Consider the following 14,492-nt stretch of genomic DNA (forward strand, 5'->3'; position numbering starts at 1 on the left):
GTTCTTGCTCTAGATTTTTTTTCCCTCTATCCTGGATTTCCATTGTACTTTTTGGTCCTTTTTGTAATATGTGTTGTTCTTGAATTTTTACATGCACAGGATGTGCATTCCTAATGACTCGTTCCCTTCTAGTAACGTTCAGTGTTTTCAGCACTGTTATGTGGACTCTGGATTCAAATAGCTCAAATGAATTGGTGGGAGTCCAGCAGTGAGTAGTATGTGACTTAAGTTCAAGAAAGTGGTGCAAGGAAGTGGAAGAATTTTTGTTCCAGAAAACCTCAATAAGCAATTATAATTAGGTTTGTTCCAGAAAACCTCAATAAGCAACCTCGTAAGGGGGAAGGCTCCGGAGGAGCCCTGAAAAGGCAAACAAGGAGACCCAGGTGTCACGCGCAGTGTATTTGTACGGGTCTGTCTATTTTCCTCTCTGCGCCTGTGGCTCCAAATCTGTTAAACGAAGGCAATGGACTAGAGCACCCCATCGCGACCCTTCTGAGTCAGAGGTTCTAGCACGCCCCCGCAGCGGCTTCGGTCCAGGGCGCTCAAGGCGCCCACCGCACAGGGCCGGAAGAAGTGGGGCGGGGCCTCTAGGCTGCTGGGCCCGAACGCACTGGGGGAGGGGAGCCCGGGGCCCATAGTCTCTGGGAAAAAGCAAAAGGCGGGCGCAAGGCTGCCTCCCAAGGCTCTCTTTGCTTACAGTTCCTCCCGTTTTGCTGAGTTGGGAGTCGCGACCTCCAGCACAGGTGGGTCCAGTCCCACGGATCGGGAAGGGGGGGCCTTTGGTGGGTGCGGTGGTTGGGTTTGCCCAGACGCTCGCTTTAAGGCCTGGCGCGGGGGCGAGGGGGACGGCTCCCACCGCGTCTGCTCAGCCCCAGGGCGGTGGTACTTACCTTCACCCCTGTAGAGGAGAAGGCCACTCGTGCCTTGCCGCAGGGCTGTCGTCACGGTTTATGCCCGTTGCGCGGCGAAGTCGGCCTGGAGATCCGGGCAGGGCCAGATGGGCCTAGCGCTCGGGAAGAGCCGGAGGAGCTGGAGCGAGCTCGCGGTGGGACTGACGCCCGGCGTACATTGTTTCAAACTCGATCGCACTTCCCCGCCCTGGGTCCGTCACTGACTCGGTATCTAGCTTTCCAGAGAGTGCCTCACCTGTTCGAGCTGCACTGCTTGGCGGTGGAGTGGAAGGTGGGACTCGGCTGTCCGCAAGACCTTGCAGCACTGACTTTCTTTCGTTACAATATCCACTGGTCTTCTCTGCCCAGATTTTACCCTTTGTCTGCCCCTCCTGAGCAAGAATGCCTAGCAAGAGTCGGGAGTCACCGGGCAGGGCATTGGAAAAGTTAGTCGAGGAAGTGCTCTCCATTACTAAAACAACTCTGAAAAACCTTTCAAGCATTTTTAACTACTAACTGACCCGAAAGCTGGAAAAAACGTTCATTTAGTGCCTTAGTTGAATGGCAGCTCTGAAGAATGCTTTTGTGAATGCTTTACTGTTGAAGATTTTAACCAGATGATTGACCAAAACATTATGTGTTGAATGAACATAGTACACTGCCCAGCAAAAGTCTCATCATAAAAGACTTGGGTAATTTAACTGTTAACCAATCGCTGAAAGAAAAACTTCAGCTTTCATATGTAGGAACACTTGCATAATCCATTCCCGATAGCACTCTTACAGAGTTTCTTCTTAGCTGGTATTGCCCTTTCAGGAAGCACTATAGTAAAAATTACATACAGTTTATTTTACACTAACTATAAAGACAAAGAATTATCAACACTATGGACCAACATTGTGTCATTCCAATTCCACCTCATTATGGAACTGCTTACAGTGGTAATGGCAACCCTATATTATGCACTGGAATCTTCACAACCATGAGAGGTGAATGTGTTTGTCATCAGACTTAAAGGGGTTATACTCTACATGGTAACTAGTATGATGAAGGGAATCTTCGCTGGGTTCGTTGAGTCCGGTGGGGGGGGCATCCTTTGCATGCCCCATGTCATTCTTATTTCTGGGAAATCTGCACTGGGACAGATCACTTCCTGGTTTTGGTATCTGTAGCAGAAACCACAAGCAGTTCTGTATCTCTGCTTGTCAGCCTTGGGAGAAGCAATAAAATAGCCAGACTCACACTTGGTGTCTGTAGTGTTTCTGGCAGTTGTATTTTTTGCCTGCCAGGATGAGGGTGGGGGGAGGGCTGGATTAATAAACCTCTTTGGTATGGAGAGTCTCTTTGTGATTGAAGCCAAAGTGAACATAGATCCACCAGTTGGGTGCCCACTGTGACCCCGTTTCTGCAACACCAAACGTCCTCTGTGCTCACATGGGCTGTACAATCTGCCACTGCCCTCATGTAAAGAATTTACAGAATAAGAGGCTCTTGGCAAAACCGGGTCTGTGCACACCTGCAGGTTCTAGGCAAGGACTGCCTGATGGGAAGGTGGATGTTCTTCTGGACATGGGACCTGGTGATTTTCCAAACGGTTGATAGAGTGAGAGGGAAATTGTGATAGACTTCTGCTGAGCCGACCTTGAGGGTGAGTTTAGGACTGGCTGTTTGGCAGGCACCGGTGAATGCTTTGTTTGGCTGTATTTCTACTCTATTCATTTATTCTTTCACTCCAAAGACAATCAATGAATGCTTACTCTGTGCCAGCATGCTGATCCACTCACTGAGATTAGCAGCAAAGGAAGACAGTAAGTTTGGGAGGAGAACAGGAATTCCACTTTAGGCATGCTAAGTCGGAGCCATCTTCTCTCTTCCTGATTCCCAATATAGAATCAATTCAAAATCTTGCCACTTCTGCTTCCTGAATATTTTTAAACCTATCCACTTCTCTTTGCCCCCATTGCTACTCCAAATTTTGAGCCAGCAACATTGTTTTTTATTCATTTATTTAAAGTTTTTTATTTATCATTGAAGTGTAATTGATATACAATGTTATGTTCGTTTCAAGTGTACAGCATATTGATTCGACAATTCTATACTTCACTCAGTACTCAGCGAGATAAGTGGAGTCACCATCTGTCAACACTCAATGTTATTAAAATAGTATTGACTATATTCCCTATGCTGCACTTTTCAGCTCCGTGGCTTACTTATTTAGTCATTTAAAAAACTTTTTTATTTTAAAAGATCCAAATCATTGCTTGACCCTCAGCCCTCATGGGAAAACCAACACTCCTATCATCACCACAGCATCAACACAACATACAACAGCCCAATGAGCTCTCTATGATCCTTGATAGGCTGTGAAAAAGATGAACTTTCTCTCTTTTTTCTTTACTTTTCTTTTCTGTACTGCCCAGAGTGTCTTTAAAATTTCTTGTATTGAGACAACATGGATGGACCTAGAGGGTATGGGGTTAAGTGAAATAAGTTGGACAGAGAAAAACAAGGACCATATAATTTCACTTATATGTGGAATCTAAAAAAACAAAACAGACAAACACAAAAACAGACTATTAAATGCAGAACAAACTGGTGGTCGCCAGAGGGGAGGTGGGGGAGATGGGCAAAATAGGAAAAAAAATTTGTATTAAGGTATAATTTACATACCGGAAAATTGACCCATCTTAAGTGTAAACTTCAAGGATTTTTAGTAAATTTATTGAGGTCACAAACATCACTGTAATCCAATTTTTGACATTTCCATCACCTCAGTAACATCTCCCTTGCCCATTTGCAGTTAATCCTTATTACTACCCCTAGCGTTGGGCAATGTAATCCTTTTATGTGTCCATGGATTTCCTATTCTTGGACATTTCACATAAATGGAATCATACAGTGTGTGGTCTTTTGCAACTTGCTTCTTAGCATGATGTTTTCAAGGTTCATTCATATTGTAGTATGAATCAGTACTTCATTACTTTTGATGGCTGGATAATGTGCTACTGTATGTATATACTACATTTTATTTATTCATTTATCAGTTTATATACATTTGGTTTATTCCCACCTTTTGGGAGTTGTGAAGAAGGCTGCTCTGGGCATTCATGCACAAGTTTCGGACATGTTTTCAGTTCTCTTAAGTATATATCTAGGAATGGAATTGCTGTTCCATCTACATTGAAAATCTGTTGTTTAGTGTAGCCACCTTTGTTAATTCTCTGAGCTCGATCTTCCTGATACCTTGCTGCAGCTTCTGCATCAGCCCTAGCTGCTTCACCTTGCACTTGGATGTTATGGAAATGGCTTCTTTCCTTCAACCTCATGAACCAAGCTCTACTAGCTTCACACTTTTCCTCTGCAGCCTTCTCACCTCCCTCAGCCTTTACAGAACTGAAGAGCATTAGGGCCTAGCTCTGGGTTAGGCTTTGGCTTAAGGGAATGTTGTGGCTGGTTTGATCATCTTTCAAGATGACTTCAACTTTCTCCATATCAGCAATAAGGCTGTTTTGCTTTCTTATCATTTGTGTGTTCACTGGAGTGGCACTTGCAATGTCCTTCGAGAACTTTTCCTTTGCCTTCACAACTTGGTATCTGTTTGGCACAAGAGGCCTAACTTTCTGCCTGTCTCAGCTTTCAACATGCCTTCCTCACTAAGCTCAATCATTTCTAGCTCTTGATTTAAAGTGAGAGACACGCAACTCTTCCTTTCACTTGAGCACTTAGAAGCCATTGTAGGGTTATTAATAAGCCTAATTTCAGTATTGTTGTGTCTCAGGGAGTAGGGAGGCCCAAGTTGAGAGAGAGAGATGGGGGAATGGTTGGTCAGTGGAGCAGTCAGAACACGCATTTATTACACTCATTGTCTTCTGTGGGTACAGTTCGTGGTGTCCCAAAACAATTACAATAGTAACATCAAAGATCATTGATCACAGGTCACTATAAAAAATAATAATGAAAAAGTTTGAACTATTGTGAGTGACACAGAGACATGAAGTGAACAAATGCTGTTGGAAAAATGGCACCGATAGACTTGCTTAATGCAGGGTTTGCCACAAACCTTCAATTTGTTTTTAAAAAAATCCAGTATCTGTGAAGCACAATAAAGAGAAGTGCAATAAAATGCCTATGCCTGTATTGGTGGGTTTGGTTTGCTAACATTTTGTTGAGGAATTTTGCATCTATATTCATTCGAGACATTGCATGGTAGTGCAGTTTCTTCCCTTAAGATGTATTTGTCTTGTTTGATGTAAGATACCAGTCTCATAGAATGAGTTAAGAAGAGTTTCTTTTGTTAGATGTGTATTTTACACATGTTTCAGCTTATTATGTCTTTCTGATGAATTGACCCTTCTTCCATCATTATGAAATATCCTTCTTTTTCTAAGCATAACTACTTCAACTCTTTTATGGTTGCCATTTGCATTGTATACATCTTTTTCACCCTTTTAGTCTTTCAACCTATTTATTTCTTCACATCTAAACTGGGTATAATGTAGATGGTGTATACTTGGATTCTGTTCTTCTATCCAGTCTCATAGTCTTTGTCTTTTGATTGGACTGTTTGATCTATTTATATTTATCATAATTAAAATTACTGTAATTAAGTTAACTTATTGTGATTGAACTTTTGATGTTTTTTTACTGTAATTTCTGGAGTTATTTTTTATTAACTACCCTGGGAATTACAATATGTATGTCAACGTAATATAATCTACTTTAGATTAATAATCATTTAATTCCAGTAACACAGGGAAGCTTTGCTCCTCCATCCTTTGTCCTATTAATGTAATATGATTTACATCTTAGTATATTGCAAGCCCAACAATATAGTTTTTAAATTATTGTTTTATGTAGTTGCTCTTTAAAAGAAAAAAGAAAAAATGATGTATATTCTCTTTTATGTTTACTTGCATAAATACCTTTACTAGTGCTGTTTATTTCTTCATGTGGATTCAAGTTACCAACTGGTATTTCTTTTTAGACTAAGGGCTTCCTTTAGTATTTTTTATAAGATAGGTCTGCTAGCAATGAATTCTCTGTCTTTGTGTGTTGTGGAATTTCTTTATTTTACCTTAATTTTTGATGGGTAGTTGCTGGATATAGAATTCTTGGTTGGCAGGGCTTTTTTTTTCTTTTAGTATTTTGCATAAGCCATTCTACTGCTGTCTGGCCTTCCCTGCATTATGTAGCCTCTGATGCCTCTACTCAATTTTGTTGTTGTTGTTGTTGTTATTCTTATTCTTATTATTTTTTTTACTTTAAAGACTAGCTTCCTTGGGGTCAATTAGACAAATATATATTAGTGGTCACCCAAAAGTTATTCGATGTTGTGTTCAAACTCCTTGTGTCAGGGAAGGTTTAAATCACTTTCTTAGAGAAAACAAAGTTGGATCTTTGTTTTTTAAGTTCACACTGACAGTCTTTTTTTAATTGGTATATTTAGGCCATTCATATATAAAGTGACTATTGATATTTTTAGATTAATATTTACCATTTTTGTTAATATGTCCATATGTTACATTTCTTCTTTATTTACTTTCCCCCTCTTTTTCTGCCTTCTCTTGTTTTAATTGTGCATTTTATATGATTCCATTTTATCTCCTTTCTTAAAATTTCATTATACTTTTTTAAGTTTTCTTTAGTGCTTGCCCAGAGTTTGTGATATATGTATTTTTTACTAATCTGAGCCCACCTCCAAATAAGACTATTCTGCCTCACATGTGGTGCATAAACCTTATAACAGAATATTCCCAATTCTTTCCTCTAATCCCCTATGATTTTTCTTCCAGTCATTAAATTTTTTATATGTTGTAATTACCCATCACATTGTTACTTTTATTACTTAAAGCTATTATTTTTTAGAACAATTAAGAATAAGAACACTTAAAATATTTTTTACCTTTATTTATTCCTTTTCTGATGCCCTTCTCCTCTGGAGACCCAAGTTTCTGATATATATCATTTTCTTCTCCCTGAAAAGCTTCATTTAATATTTATTGCAGGAGATAACTGCTGGTGATTGAATTCCCTCAGTTTTTGTTTGTCTGAGAAAGTCTTTCATTCTCCTATACTTTTTAAAATTTCTTTTTATTTTTTTATTAGTTTCAGAGGTAGAATTTAGTGATTCATCCATTGCATATAACACCCAGTGCTCATTACATCAACTGCCCTCCTTAATGCCCATCACCCAGTTACCCCATCCCCCTACCCACCTCCCCTCCAGCAAACCTCACTTTGTTTCCTAGAGTTCAGCATCTCTTATGGTTTGCTTCCCTCTCTGATTTCATCTTATTTTATTTTTCTTTCCCTTCCCCTATGTTCATCTGTTTTGTTTCTTAAATTCCACATATGAGTGAAATCATATGGTATTTGTCTCTCTGGCTGACTTATTTCACTTAGCATAATACGCTCGAGTTCCATCCACGTCATTGCAAATGACAAGATTTCGTTTTTTGATGGCTGAGTAATATTCCATTGTATATACATGCCACATCTTCTTTATCCATTCATCTGGTCAGTGGACATCTGGGCTCCTTCCATAGTTTGGCTTTTGTGGACATTGCTGCTATAAACATTGGGGTGCAGGTGCCCCTTCGGATCACTATGTTTGTATCCTTTAGGGTAAATACCTAGTAGTGCAATTGCTGGGTCATAGGGTATCTCTATTTTTAACTTTTTGAGGAACCTCCATACTGTTTTCCAGAGGGGCCGTACCAGCTTGCATTCCTGCCACCAGTGTAAGAGTGTTCCCTTTTCTCTGCATCCTTGCCAACATTTGTTGTTTCCTGTCTTGTTAATTTTAGCCATTCTGACTGGTGTGAGGCGGTATCTCATTGTGGTTTTGATTTGTATTTCCCTCATGCCTGGGAATGTTGAGCATCTTTTCATGTGTCTGTTGGCCGTTTGGATGTCTTTGGAGAAATGTCTGTTCATGTCTCTGCCCATTTCTTGACTGGATTTTTTTGGGGGGTGTTGAGTTTGATAAGTTCTTTATCAACTTTGTATACTAGCCCTTTACCTGGTAAGACATTTGCAAATATCTTCTCCCATTCTATAGGTTGCCTTTCAGTTTTGTTGACTGTTTCCTTTGCTGTGCAGAAGCTTTTTATCTTGACAAAGTCCCAATAATTCCTTTTTGCTTTTGTTTCTCTTCCCTTTGGAGATGTGTCTAGCAAGAAGTTGATGCAGCTGAGATCAAAAAGGTTGCTGCCTGTGTTCTCTTCTAGGATTTTGATGAATTCCTGCCTCACATTTAGGTCTTTCATCCATTTTGAGTTTATCTTTGTGTATGGTGTAAGAAAGTGGTCCAGTTTCATTCTTCTGCATGTGGCTGTCCAATTTTCCCAACACCACTTGTTGAAGAGACTGTCTTTTTTCCATTGGATATTCTTTCCTGCTTTGTGAAAGATTAGTTGACCATAGAGTTGAGGGTCCATAACTAGGTTCTCTGTCCTGTTCCATTGATCTATGTGTCTGTTCTTGTGCTGGTACCATATTTTCTTGATGATTACAGCTTTGTAATACAGCTGAAGTCCGGAATTGTGATGCTGCCAGTTTTGGTTTTCTTTTTCGACATTTCTGTGGCTATACAAGGTCTTTTCTGGTTCCATACAAATTTTAGGTTTGTTTGTTCCAGCTCTATGAAAAATGCTGATGGTATTTTGATAGGGATTTCATTGAATGTGTAGATTACTTTAGATAGCATAGACATTTTTTTTTTAAGATTTTATTTATTTGACAGAGAGAGACACAGCAAGAGAGGAAACACAAGCAGGGAGAGTGGGAGAGGGAGAAGCAGGCTTCCTGCTGAGCAGGGAGCCCGATGCGGGGCTTGATCCCAGGACCCTGGGATCATGACCTGAGCCAAAGGCAGATGCTTAACAACTGAGCCACCCAGGCGCCCCTAGCATAGACATTTTAACAATATTTGTTCTTCCAGTCCATGAGCATGGAATGTTTTTCCATTTCCTCGTGTCTTCCTCAGTTTCTTTCATAAGTGTTCTATAGTTTTTCAGAGTACAGATCCTTTACCTCTTTGGTTAGGTTTATTCTTAGGTATCTTACAGTTTTTGGTGCAGTTGTAAATGGGATTGATTCCTTGATTTCTCTTTCTTATGCTTCATTGTTAGGGTATAGAAAGGTAACTGATTTCTGTGCATTGATTTTATATCCTGCAATTTTGCTGAACTCCTGTACCAGTTCTAGCAATTTTGGGGTGGAGTCTTTGGGTTTTCTACATAGAGTATCATGTCATCTGCAAAGAGTGAAAGTTTCACTTCTTTGCCGACTTGGATGCCTTTTATTTCTTTTTGTTGTCTTATTGCTGAGACTAGGAGTCTAGTACTATGTTGAACAACAGTGGTGAGAGTGGACATCCCTGTCATGCTTTCTGACCTTAGGGGAAAAGCTCTCGATTTTTCCCCATTGAGAATGATATTTGCTATGGGTTTTTCATATTTGGCTTTTATGATATTGAGGTATGTTCCTTCTATCCCTACACTGCAGAGAGGTTTTATCAAGAAAGGATGCTGTATTTTGTCAAATGCTTTTTCTGCATCTGTTGAGAGGATCATATGGTTCTTGTCCTTTCTTTTATTAATGTGGTGTATCACACTGATTGACTTGTGGATGTTGAACCACACTTGCAGCCCAGGAATAAATCCCACTGGGTAGTGACAAATAATCCTTTCAATGTACTATTGGATCCTATTAGCCAGTATCTTGGTGAGCATTTTTGCATCCATGTTCATCAGGGATATTTCTCTTTAATTCTCCTTTTTGGTCGGGTCTTTGGTTTTGGGATCAAGGTAGTGTTGGCCTCATAGAATGCGTTTGGAAGTTTTCCTACCATTTCAGTTTTTTGAAACAGCTTCAGAAGAAAAGGTATTAATTCTTCTTTAAATGTTTGGTAGAATTCCCCTGGGAAGCCATCTGGCCCTGGGCTTTTGTTTGTTGGGAGATTTTTGATTACTCATTCAATTTCTTTGCTGATTATGGGTCTGTTCAGCTTTTCTATTTCTTCCTGTTTCAGTTTTGGCAGTTTATATGTCTCTAGGAATGCATCCATTTCTTCCAGATTGCCTAATCTGTTGGCATATAGTTGCTCATAATATGTTCTTATAATTGTTTGTATTTCTTCAGTGTTGGTTGTGATCGCTCCTCTTTCATTCATGATTTTATCTATTGGGTCCTTTCTCTTTTCTTTTTGATAAGTCAGGCTAGGGGTTTGTTGATCTTATTAATTCTTTTAAGGAACCGGCTCCAGTTTCATTGATTTGTTCTGCTGTTTTTTTGTGGGGTTTTTTTTGTGTGTGATTTTTTTTGTTTCTTTGTTTTGTTTTTTTACTTCTATGTCATTGATTTCTGCTCTAATCTGTATTATTTCTTTTCTCCTGCTGGATTTATGCTTTATTTGCTATTCTTTTTCCAGATCCTTTAGATGTAAGGTTAGGTTGTGTATTTGAGACTTTTCTTGGTTTTTGAAGAAGGCCTGTATTGCTATATACTTCCCTCTTAGGACTGCCTTTTCTGCATCCCAAAGGTTTTGAACTGTTGTGTTTTCATTTTCATTTGCTTCCATGTATTTTTTCAATTCTTTTTTAATTTCCTGGTTGACCCATTCATTCTTTAGTAGGAATCTCTTTAATCTCCATGTATTTGTGGTCCTTCCAAATTTTTTCTTGTGATTGACTTCCAGTTTTAAAGCACTGTGGTCTGAAAAGATGCATGGTATGATCTCAGTCTTTTTGTACCAGTTGAGACCTGATTTGTGACCCAGTATGTGATCTATTCTGGAGAATGTTCCATGTGCACTCAAGAAGAATGTGTATTCTGCTTTAGGATGAAATTCTCTGAATATATCTATGAAGTCTATCTGGTCCAGTGTGTCATTCAAAGCCCTTGTTTCCTTATTGATATTCTGCTTAGATGATCTGTCCATTGCTGTGAGTGAGGTGTTAAAGTCCCCTACTCTTACTGTATTTTTGTCAATGAGTTTCTTTAATTTTGTTATTAATTGGTTTATATATTTGGCTGCTCCCATGTTGGCATAAATGTTTACATTTGTTAGACCTTCTTGTTGGATAGACCCTTTTATTAGATATAGTGTTCTTTTTCATCTCTAATTACAGTCTTTCATTTAAGATCTAGTTTGTTTGATATGAGGATGGCTACTCCAACTCTCTTTTGATGTCCATTAGCATGATAAATGGTTCTTGACCCCCTCACTTTCAATCTGGAGGTGTCTTTGGGTCTAAAGTGAGTCTCTTGTAAGCAGCGTATCAGTGGGTTTTTTTTTTTTAATCCATTCTGATACCCTATGTCTTTTGATTGGAGCATTTAGTCCATGTACATTCAGAGTAATTATTGAAAGATACGAGTTTAGTGCCATTGTATTACCTGTAAATTTGCTGTTTTTGAATATTGTCTCTGTTCCTTTCTGGTCTTTGTTACTTTTGGGCTCTCTTTCCACTCAAAGGGCCCCTTTTAATATTTCTTGCAGGGCTGGTTTAGTGTTCATGAATCTTTTAGTTACTGTTTGTCTTGGAAACTCTTTTTCTCTTTTCTATTCTGAGTGACAGCCTTGCTGGATAAAGTATTCTTGGGTGTATATTTTTCCCATTTAGTATGTTGAATATATCACGCCAGTCCTTTCTGGCTTGCCAGTTCTCTGTGGACAGGTCTGCTGCCAGCCTTGTGTGTCTACCCTTGTAGGTTAGGGACCTCTTCCTATCTCCCAATGTGCTTTCAATATTTATCTTTATCTTTGTAATTTGCAAGTTTCACTATATTATGTTGTGGCGTTAACCTATTTTTGTTGATTTTTAAGGAGAATCTCTGTGCTTCTTGGACTTGAATGCCTGTTTCCTTCCCCAGATAGGGAAGTTCTCAGCTATAATTTGTTCAACTAAATCTTTTGCCCCTTTTCCCCACTCTTCTTCTCCTGCAACTCCCATAATACAGTTATTATTTTGCTTTATGGAATCACTGAGCTCCCTAAGTCTACCTTCATGATTGTCAAGGAAATGAACATTTATGGATACAATGATGATTCAGATGATTTCAGATGTTTAGATTTGAGGCTAATTCCTGCATTAAGTCATTTTCCCATATCTTCTTTTGTAGGTAGAAGTAAGCAGTAGAATAGTTTTTAGGATCATTAGATAACAAACTAGGCAGGGAGCTATATGTATTTAATGATTTCCCTGTTAAAATCCACTTCCAAACTATTCTGCTTCATGTTCACACAAGCAATTCTTCAAATAACAAATCTATTCATTTAGAATGAACAGAGTGGATCAATTCAGAATTATTCATAGGCTCAGTTTTCTATATGGGATTAGAAAGGGACAGGAAGAAATTTTGGAGGGTGTTGGACATGTTTATCATCTTATCCTGGGAGTGATGACTTCATGTGTAAAACGCGATCAAACTGCATATTTTAACTATGTGCAGTTTATTATATATCAATTACTCCTTGATAAAGCTGTAATAAAATGTACAAACCTCATCTTCAAATTTTGTTAAATATATATATTTTTTCAATTTTATTATGTTATGTTAGTACCTACAATACATCATTAGTTTTTGATGTGGTGATCCACGATCCATTGTTTGCGTATAACACCCAGTGCTCCATGCAGTACGTGCCCTCCTTAATACACATCACTGGGCTAACCAATCCCCCCTCCCCCCTCCCCTCTAAAACCCTGTTTGTTTCTCAGAGTCCATAGTCTCTCATGTTTAAATATATTTAGAGAAGTTCTCTGTGATTCTTATCCTTGCTCTCTAAAGGTAAGGTATTTCCCCTCCTCCAGTATTTTTTAATATGATATGCCTATGTATAGATTTTTTTTCTTTTTGATATTTATCATCCTCATTCTCTGAGCTTCCTGGATCTGTGGTTTGGTGTTTGTCAATAATTTTTGAAAACTCAGCCATTATTACTTCAAATATTCCTTCAGCTTCTTTCTTTATTTCCTGCTAATGAGTTTGGGAGGTTTCTCTCTTGAGCTATCTTTACATTCACTGATTCTTTCTTTGGCCATGTCCAGTCTACTGATGAGCCCTTAAAAGGCATTCTTTATTTTTGTTACAGTGTTTTTTACTTCTAACATTTCCCTTTGATACTTTTGTAGAATTTCCATCTGTTTTAATTTACCTATCTGTTCTTGAATATTGCCTACTTTTTCCATTAGAGCCCTTAACATATTAATCATATCTGTTAATGCAAAACTCTTTGTCATATCTGAGTCTGGCTCTGATGCTTGTTTTGTATCTTTAGACTCTGTTTTTTTCTTGCCCTTTAATGTGCCTTATAAATTTTTTGTTGAAAGCCAGGCATAATGTATTGTGTAATAGTACTGACATAAATAGCCTTTAGTATGAGGTTTTGTTTTAATCTGGCTAGGAGTTGGGCTGTGTTTAATGTTTGTGGTAGCTGTAGGTGTCAAAGTCTTCACATTTTACTAGTGTCCTTGATTTTTGTCTCTTTGTCCTTGGTATGCCCTAAGGACTACTTACCAGATAGAGTCTGCATCTTGCAGATCTTTCATTATAATCCACTCTTATAATACTGAAGTCTGATGGCATGGTGGTATAGGGGATGCATTCTATAATCTCATGATTAAATCTTAGTTTTATAATGGGCCTGTGGCCCTGGGCTGTGTCCTTAACAGCATTTGATAGCATCTCTCTCTTGGTAAGACAAAGGCTTAAGAAGGCCCAAGTGAGAGAAATGTCCTTTCCCCAGATGGGATAAGACCCTGATAAAGTCTTTTCCCTTGGAGAGCAGGTCTTTGTTATAGAGATAGCTCTGTTTAGAGAATACTCTGTTACGGACAGTGCAATGTTTACTCTCCCCCTCCCCTGTCAGAACTATGTGGGAATTGTTTTGGGTCCTATACCATAAGAACCTGGTGTGGGATTCATGGAGGTAAAATCCCATGAAAGTGTGGGTTCCCCCTTAAGACTGTGATCCCAGAAGTTTCTCCCTCTCAAGGTAGTCCACACAGCTTCCAGCAATTCATCAAAATTACCATTTAAGTAAATGGAGTTTCTGCTCCAGGTAAATAGATCTTGGCTCTGCCTCTCTAGATTTGCCAGTCTCTCCAGATTTTGGAGTGGCAGTTTGCCCTGCAACCTCAGTAGTCTAAGTCCAAAAAGAGCCATTGCTTTTCAATTTGATCAGCTTATTCTTATTGTGAGGATGGGACTTATGACTTCCAAACTCTTTACATGTTAGAGCTGAAACCAAAAGTCTGATGAGTTTTTTAAACTATGATCTTGTAGCTTATCTAGCTGATTCTCACTTTTAGGGCTGTAAAACCATCTTTTGTAACTTTCTTCAACCTAACCAGAAATAAAAGCCCTGGGCTTGAGTGGCTTTTAAAAAAAAAATATTTCAGTATAGTTGGCACACAATGTTGCATTAGTTTCAGGTATACAACATGGTGATTCAACATCTCTCTGTAATGCTCACCACAAGTGTAGCTACCATGGCGCAGCATACAGTGCTGTTACGGTATCATTGACTATATTCCCTGTGCTGTGCCTTTCATTCCCATGACATACTCATTACATTACTGGAAGCCTGTATCT

The 14,492-nt window shown here is 39.0% G+C and overlaps 1 protein-coding gene across 2 annotated transcripts in view; it reads left to right on the forward strand.

Annotated features, from left to right (window-relative positions):
- Positions 1-608: 608 nt before the first annotated feature.
- TMLHE (trimethyllysine hydroxylase, epsilon) overlaps positions 609-14,492 on the forward strand; it is a 140,498-nt gene continuing 126,614 nt past the window's right edge. For both annotated transcript variants that reach the window (XM_078065253.1, XM_078065254.1), the window contains exon 1: positions 609-743. The gene's annotated coding sequence lies outside the window, so the exon portion shown is untranslated. The remainder of the gene's footprint in view (positions 744-14,492) is intronic.

Source organism: Halichoerus grypus, chromosome X (genome assembly GCF_964656455.1).
Source record: "Halichoerus grypus chromosome X, mHalGry1.hap1.1, whole genome shotgun sequence".
NCBI classification, from domain to species: Eukaryota; Metazoa; Chordata; class Mammalia; order Carnivora; family Phocidae; genus Halichoerus; species Halichoerus grypus.